The sequence below is a fragment of the Typopeltis vanoorti genome, chromosome 17 (assembly GCF_054136105.1).
Source record: "Typopeltis vanoorti isolate ZY-2024b chromosome 17, IOZ_Tvanoo_1.0, whole genome shotgun sequence".
NCBI lineage: Eukaryota > Metazoa > Arthropoda > Arachnida > Uropygi > Thelyphonidae > Typopeltis > Typopeltis vanoorti.
Window position 1 is genome coordinate 25507291 of NC_143565.1, and position 9082 is coordinate 25516372.

Sequence of the window (9082 nt, forward strand, 5' to 3'; positions counted from 1 at the left end):
TGAGAATGAACTACTCAGTAGATGTAGTTAAATAAGTTGATTTCAGGTCCACTGACGGGAATACACAAATTCTGTAATCCAGTCCCTGTCAATAGTAATGCCACGTGACCAACTATTTGGCTCCGGACTATTTCAAATCAGTGGAAAACAGCGACAAGAAGTTGGAAGAAGGCTACCCTATGAATTAAAGCGTATCATGAGTTGTAGTTGCGAGAATTAGTTTGCGAATGAACTAAGAAAATAATGATGACTGCCTTGTTTCGATAAAGAAAGAAGAGGATGTGTTAACTTGGCGCTAATTGCTTAGCAGCGCTTGCTGGGATAATTTATTAATCAACGAGCACAGCTATCGATGCGTGAATCCTACTGGAAGATATACGCAGAACAATTACCATTCTCCATTTACACAAATTATCTTAGTATTTTACCATACAATATGTCAAAGTGGTTTACACTTAGACAGTGCATACGAGAACACTAACGGCACTTGACGATAATTCTTACATCTTTCTTTCCTTCTTCGTAATATTCATATCCATTGGAAGTTCATCAATTATTTACCTAAGTTAATAATCACCAAAATTAAATGGATATCTGCTCTGATACTGGATCCAACTCTTTAATATCCTACTGAAGTTTCCAAAATACGTTGGATACACAGCATTTCAACTACAATTCTTGAATATACTGTACCTGTAGAGGTGGGTATTCTCTTGAAGCAGTGCAAATATAAAGCACAGAATATTTCATCAAGATATGGCAGATTACAAAGTTGTATACGGAGTACCGCTCTAGAAGTAGTAACAGATCAAAAGTCATATGGTAGACGAATTTCGAGTAGGAAGCCAGGAATCTTTATGACTTCTTCAGGTGGTATGCAAGTGATTCAGACTCATTTGGAGGTAGTCTGGGGTTGTCTTTCTAAAAACGGTGGTTTTCATTTGTAGAGAATTTCATTTGTACAGAGGAAATTACGACGTTTCTTAAGAAAACAAAATATCCACTTTTGCAGGCATAATCCTGTTTAGCATCATTCGTTCATAAAGTATGTTATATATTTATGAAAAAATAATAATATCATATGCTATAAGTGTATTAGTCATTTATTTCATTTAATAATTTTCATTATGAATAAAACCTTAGCGTTCTTATAGTAATTAAGAAGCATTCTTTATTTTAATATCCTTAGTTTATTACTGGTATGGACTTGTACAGAAAACATTTGCAATGTCAGCAGTGAAATCAGTATAGCAGCATGACATCCGATTTGTCTCATACTCTGCGAATACTTCAGGTTTGGACTTGTGACTCTCGCTAAGGAATGCTTTCGTTTACTTCGTTAGCAACAATTATTATGTTTAATGTTTCTTGTATGAACACGTAGACTTATATTTCGGAGGTAGAATTTACAAAACGTCTTATATTATTATTAAGGGAGACTTCTAGGGAGTCAGGGACTCATCTAGGGAGGCCACATACTACACACACCAGCTATCATACTTATTCTTGAATTGATTCCCACTGCTTGTTCTCAAAACATCCAAAGCAATCCATTCTAATCACGCACTACCCTCTGAGACAAAAATCTAGCCTTCACCCCCTTCTTGGCGGCCTTCATTCTTAGCTTCCAAAGATGCCCTTTTTGTCCTCCCCCCCCACCCTCCATAAAAAAGAAAACTTCCATCGACTGAAATCCTGAATGACCTTTTCAGAAGTTTGTAAATCTCAATCATATCAGCCCTCTTTCTCCTGTTTGCAGTCGACAAATTTTCAATCTGTCTTCTTAATCAGTATTCCACAATCCTGATGTCATTTCTAACACTCTCCTTTGCACTCAGAATCAAAAAGGAAATCGGGAGACCAGACCTGCTCACAGTGGTCTAAGTGAGGTCTTATCAAGGCCTTGGAAACAGACTGAATGGCATCTTTAACTTTAGTATAGCCTAAATTTAAGTCGTCCATGTTAGTGAAATGTGTTCTATGTTTCCGATGTTCAATGAATTTCAGCGTATATGTAGAAAGTCGCTATTAATTTTTCTGCTTGCTTATTGTAAACATAACACGACTTGTGTTTCTTTGTTAAGTTAATGTTCCATTTTCACTTGGTATGAAAGTACACTGTTTGAGGCAAAGATATCGCGAATATGCAGTCGTTAAGCTTCTAGTCACATAAGGATTTTAAAACTCAGATTGGAAAATTGACGTAAAAAATTAAATTCCAGTTAAAACAAATCATAAATAATAGACATCTACGTGTTTGTGTGAGTAGATGCCGAAGTAATATTCATTACTTCAGCATCTACTGTTAACAACTCACTAACAATATTTTATTTTCCTTTGAACAACTCGATGAGTTTCACTAGCATTACAGTTATGAGAAATAATAAAAACAGACAACCATATATCACTTAAACTTTCAGACATGAACTTCATGCGCCAACAAAATGAAACCTGTGCGCATGTTTCATTCTGTTGGCGCTTGTATTCAGAGAGCACAAAGGCCACATTGTTAGCTATCTCTAGTTTTTATGCTCTGTTCGCTTGTCCCAATCAATTGATAAATTGTTCGACAATGCTACTACTACGAGATGCAGAACTGATCGCCTTTTTCCATATGTATATGTAGACTTTCAGCAATTTTTACTTCCAACTAAAGATCTATAAAAGGCGAATTTTATTTTCTGCTGTCTTTATTCGTTCCATTATTTCAAAGAACCATCCATTACTTCAACAATTTCCTTACTAATTTCATCAAATATCCGAATGGCATTGCTATTTCCTTATGCTCAATAGCTTGAGCAAGTACGACATAAAAACACCAAGTATTTGATCGCAAATCTGAGCTTTATTGATTTTCGATTAGGCTGCTCAGAGTAGAAAGAAATCAAATCGGAATCAGAGCAGTAAGATTGAAGATGTGGATATTCAGATAACACACACATATTCTGTCTTACTGCTGCAAGAAAACACTAGCTTAGTTTTTTCGAAGTCTCCGTACGAGATACAGCACTGTGGTCAAGTGACATTAAGACAATGCAATCTCATAGAAGTCTAACGAACCTTGTGAACTGCTTTTCGCTTATATTACTTCTGTTTTCTTATCACTGACTCTCTCCTATCTTTTATAAACATAATAATGGCACATTCCGCCCTCTCCTATGGAATATTCGGTGTCGATGTTCTAACAATAGAATTAGTAATACCCGCACTTTTGCCTGGGAGACTAAATCGCCACCTCACGAGATTGTCACGAATTGATTATTGGGACACTCTCATCAGGTAGTGTACATAGTATTTAAATATTTAAAGATTTTTAAAAGTGATATAAACATTAATTTTATGAACACACCTTTTACTTTTCACTATAAAGTTTATATTGAAGCTATACTTTGCTTTCTTTGCATTAATAAGATAAAAAAAACCTCTTTATTTAATGTGAATGGAACGAAAAACATATTTTCTAAAATACTGACCTTTTCATGAAAATAATGAGAGCAGAAGCTTATTTGCTACGGATAAGTATTAAGTATTTTTTATTTATCGTTTTATTTGCTACGTTCTGAATTCTATACAACATTTCTATGATTAAAACTGCGTAAAATAGTCACTTGTCTGCATTAATTTTCAGAATAGTAATTTTCCTTTATTTAATTTTTAATGGAGATGAGAACAGTCGTTTTCAATGGAAATAGAAAAATTATTATTATATGAGTGGCTCCATGGGATCACGAGACTTGTCGCAGGAGGCGCAGTACTTGTACACCCAACCAAGACAAATTTTATGACAACTAATTACAAATAGACAGCGTCTATTTATTCAGAGATGATTACGACAGCTTTTATGATACCAAATATATATTAACTCGGGGAGGCTTTTCATGCCTTGTATCTTTTTTTTTTTTGGGGGGGGGGTGTATTTTTAAATGAAACCAATCTCACCCAGTTAAAGTGCCTGTCTCATTTACGGCATTATAAGTAACAGATGAAGATTTATGAGCAACGTTTCATTAGCTCAGATTTCCCAACTCAACTGTTTCATTGGTCGCCACCAGAATTTCCCTTGCTTCTAAACATAAGACCGAAGTTATAAAGGTCGAATAATTTTTCATTATCAGTTACGGCCGTTAGGATCCAGTAACGAAGCCTAGATATTTTATTGGTGGTGCTATTGAAAGCAATAAACGAGTGCTGATGTTTGTTTTGAGCACTGAAATCGCGTTTCTTGCTGTATGTAACTTCAGGCTATAAACTGGAAACATCGGTGGTAGTTTCACAGTTTTGTTACATTATTTTGAAAATATGTAAAATGTAGTGTTCTAGAAAGACAGTGAAACAAATCAACTTGTTTCATGATCAGTGCATTTTTCTATATTCCTTTATAAAAACCTAATGATATAATGCGTTGTAATACAAGAGTTCTTGAAGGCAGGAAAATGTATACAGTAGAACTGCGTAACTCTATAAATTTATTTCTTTGATTTACATTGGAATTCTGCAGGATAACAATTTATTCGTTTTAATTTCAAATTTTTTTAAACGTATTGTGTAAACTTAGTAGTAGTAGTCTAATGCCAGTTGAATTTTCAACTTAATTTTTTGAAACTATTTTTTTATGATTCACATTGTTGTCTATTAGAGAATTAAAAGGATTATTGCAAAACATAAAGAAACGTAAAGATTTAAACAAAAGTACAGTTAGCAGCTGTGTCTACTTTGAACAACTGTGGTATGGTTTTAAAATTAAAATATTACATATTAATCTGAGATTTATCGTGGAAGGGTTACGGGAGGTGCGAAGAATCCCATCAAAGATCCAATTCTCCCTCAGATCTCAAATTTTAATTAATTTAATTTGTTTGTTTTAGGTATTGTTTAGAAATTTAGGAGATTTTTAATAAAAAATTGAACAGGTATGAATATAATACATTATAAAAGAAGTTAGCTGTCACTAACGTACTAGGACGCATTTTATTTTTACAAGTGATACTAACTCTGATGTTTAATGTACCTGAACAGAACACTCCTCCTTTAAATGTACTACGATGTGACATGCACTGCCTTAAACTTAACAAGTTTTCCTCTGTTTTTCCCTTTTCTTTCTTTCTTCACATACACTTGAAAATACCGAAAGTATTCTTACTTCTAAAAATGAAGTAACTATTAGGAAAAACGTTCTTACATGTATCCACTTCAGTCCAATCCATTCTCACTTGCTGTAAGATGGACGATCACATTCGCCTGAAGTTTATATCCGCACTTGAACTACAAACTGACTTTAACGGCATCGTACAGGCTCGAAGTTATTTGTGTAATGTCAGGTGGGAAATCGGTGGATGAAGTCCAAGCGAACTGTATCCTAAACAAGATTAACATTGTGGTCGACCTGAACTGGGAATTGGAAATACCCAGGCGACTTCTCTCTGCTTGACTACATTGTAAATCTTGCTTGATACATCTACATTCCCTAAGGGGCCTCGTAATACATAGTGGCGTCAACGCTAACTGCAGTCACAATTGAACTTGGGTATTTCGTGAATTTTTCTCGGGACATGCTTGCATAGACGTTTAAGTTGGATTTTTATTTCTCATTTTTCGGTATTCTAATTTATCGTCTTCAATTGAAAGTAGATAATATAGCTTTCTTTATATTGCCAAATATAAAGAAATATCACAACGTCTCTTTCAAACATCATCAGTTCCTTGCGAGAAGGGAAGTGACGATGTTTGAAAGAGGTGTTGTGATACGATGCCATGTTGCAGGCCTATCTCTTTAAGCAGACTGTTGACACCCCTCGGTCAGATCGCAATACCTCTAGGACAGCGATCTGACCTAGGGGTATTGCAATGCATTTGCGATACCCTACGAGATTCACCAGCCTATTCCAATCATTCTGCAAGTACTGCATATCAGAAGCATTTATGATTGGCCAACGGATTACCTTAGTTACTCCGCTAAGGAAAATATTGGAAATGAATACGTTATTTACCGGCATTCGGGTAAGTAATGTTGATTGTAAAAAGAAGGTTATTATTTGGTATGGTGACTATCATAAAATATGCAGTTGATGTTATAACTTCAAGTTTTCCCCGAATAAAATTTAAATTATAGCATATGCAATTGAAAATAAAAAAAAATCAAATGATTCAATGCGCACGCCTGTGTAGAAGGAATAGATGGGAGTGTTTAGATGTGCGGAGTTAGTTTGGGGGAATATTTAATTTGTATTAGTGGAACGGCCTGCACTTGACTGCGTTTGGTATCAGAAGTCTTGAAAAACTAACTGGGTATGAGACCGAACACAGACAGTTAGGGAAATAAAGTATAATGGGAGGAATGGTGAAAATATGTGTGCAAGAGCAACAATGTTATGTAACTATGTTAATGACACGAATGGGCTTTATAATGAAAATGGACGACGAGAGAACGATTTGGAGTTTGTTTATCCGTTTCAGACCCATTAAACATCTGCAACGATGTCTGCATATAAAAGGAACCAGAGAAGAACAAAGATCTGCAAGTTGTCCAACTGTGTTACGAAGATTACAGACAAGAATATAGAAAAGAACATGCAGGTAGATTATGTCTATACACGAATGCTAGGAGTATCAGAAACAAAAGGATAGAGTTTGTTGCCTTGGTCAATATTCTGGGACCTCAGATGGTAGGCATTAGTGAAATCTGGCTATCAGACCCAAACATACTACTGGTATTGAGTGTAAAGGGTACAGTATTTTTAGGATAGGCGGAGGGGGGATGCTGCTAATGATATCGGATGCCTTGAATCCAGTCAGTGTTGAGAACTGTGATTGTCGTACTACTACTAACAGTATTTCATGTGGCAGTGAGTTTGAAGCCATCTGGTGTGAGGTGGAATCTAACAAGACTAATTATATAGTGGGATGTTGTTACAGACCTGGTGGATCGGTTGCTAGTGATGAAGAAACTAAACCAAATAGAAACGATGAGCGCGAAAAGTGTAATCATATTGGGAGACTTTAATTCGACTTAAATCTAAACTTCTGAATATTTCATAAAGGATTTCATTTGATGGAATTTTTCATTTTATGCAGGGTGGGGAAAGGTCGAGAGGGCATCCTTGGAAGCTAAGAATGAATTCCCCTAAGATGGGGATTAGGGCTAGATTTTTCTCTCATAGGGTGGTGTGTGATTTGAATGGATTACCATTGGATGTGGTGAGTGCAAGTTGCGTGAATGAATTTAAGAACAAGTATGACAGGTGGTGCGAATAGTAAGGCCTCCCTCGATGAGTACCTGACTCTCTGGAGGTCATCCGTAATAATAATAATGAGGGAACGTCCATTGAGAGATAATTTAACGTGTTTTAATTAAATAATGATTATAAAAATATCTCTAAGTATATGCTAGACATCTCTCACTTTATAGCATTTTTGATATTTTATTTATGAGGCTGCTTTATAAGATGTTATATAACATACGTAACACAAGATATGTTTTTACTTTAAATGGTTTCCATGAAAGTGTTTAGTTTTCTTGTTTCGTTCTCATGCTGTCAGCTACCAAATATATTCAGGCCTGTCATATATTGATGTAGTTTTAAATCACTCAGTAAATAAGTAAAACTGAGAAATTAAAACGATTCATCGAATTTTCTCGATTTTCTTTGGGTTATTTCATGGTCATTTAAATAAACGAATTAAAATTTGAATAATTTTTCACTTTATTCATTATGATCGGTGAGTAAAGCTATTTAATTTTCCAAAAAAATGAACAGAATTCATAAAACAAAGTTTAGGTAATATTAGTTCGAATTAAAAACAAGAAAGGAAGTAGATGTGTGCTTGTAGCAAGCTAAGTTAAAGAGTGAAAGCTGAGACAAAATGGTGTTGTCTCAGCTTTCACTTGTTCTCTACACTGCAAATGAGTATATCTGTGGATCAACATTAACCGGAAGTAGTTGAAAAATATATATATTCAGTACCGTATTTAGCCAGAACTTATTACTTGCAAAGAAATTGTGCAAATAATGGTGCCAGCATGATGGAAACTGGATGGAATTGAATATTTTTGATTCCACCGTATCCTTGTGTTACTCTGATAGCATTCACACATGGTCATATTAACCAATTAGGAAACGATAGTAGTAGTAGGAGTGACGGTTCTGACCAGATCAAGATCAAGATAAGATAAGGAAAGTGGGTGTGGCTTCCTGACGTCATTGTGAGTGACGTCATGAGTTTGGAATTTCCATGTGGGCAAGTGTGTGAATGGCTTCAGTTCTTGTGTTTTGGTTCGCGTATGGGATTATGGGGGATTTTTTTGGTTCGCCTATGGAATTATGGGTGATGGTAGAGATAAGGATTCGTGTTGTGATTGGTGGGACAGTTTAAACCAAATGCTTCCGGTGTGCGTGGCTTCATGAGTTTGGAATGTTTGGAATTTCCATGTGGGCAAGTGTGTGAATGGCTTCAGTTCTTGTGTTTTGGTTCGCGTATGGAATTATGGGTGATGGTAGAGATAAGGATTCGTGTTGTGGGTGTGTGTTGTTTTCAGATGTAGATACGTGATGTCATTTGTTATTTGTAAATAAATGTCGTCATTTGTAAATAAGTGACGTTGTTGTTTTGAATGGAAAGGATGATATTAGTGGATAAGAAATCGTGTCGTGATTGGTGGGACACTTCTGACCAGATCAAGATCAAGATAAGATAAGGAATCGTGACGCGAATGTTTGTTGTTATTGTTGTAAATAAGTGACGTTGTTGTTTGAATGGAAAGGATGATATTACTGGATAAGAAATCGTCTCGTGATTGGTGGGACACTTCTGACAAGTTCAAGATAACATTAGGATTCGTGACGTGAATGTTTGTTGTTATTGAGTTTGGAATGATAATTTAATTTAACTATATTCTATGTCACACAAACATACAGCTTTTTTTTTTTCTTCTATAGATGGTTGTACTAATTTCCAATACATTTTGGGTATTTCTTTCCTGTTAAAGTGTGGGAATTCTTAGAGAAAGTCGTGATGGCTCTCGTGTTTCGAGTTTTTCTGAATAATTAATTATATACTTAAAAAACCTGTCCTTAAACACACATAC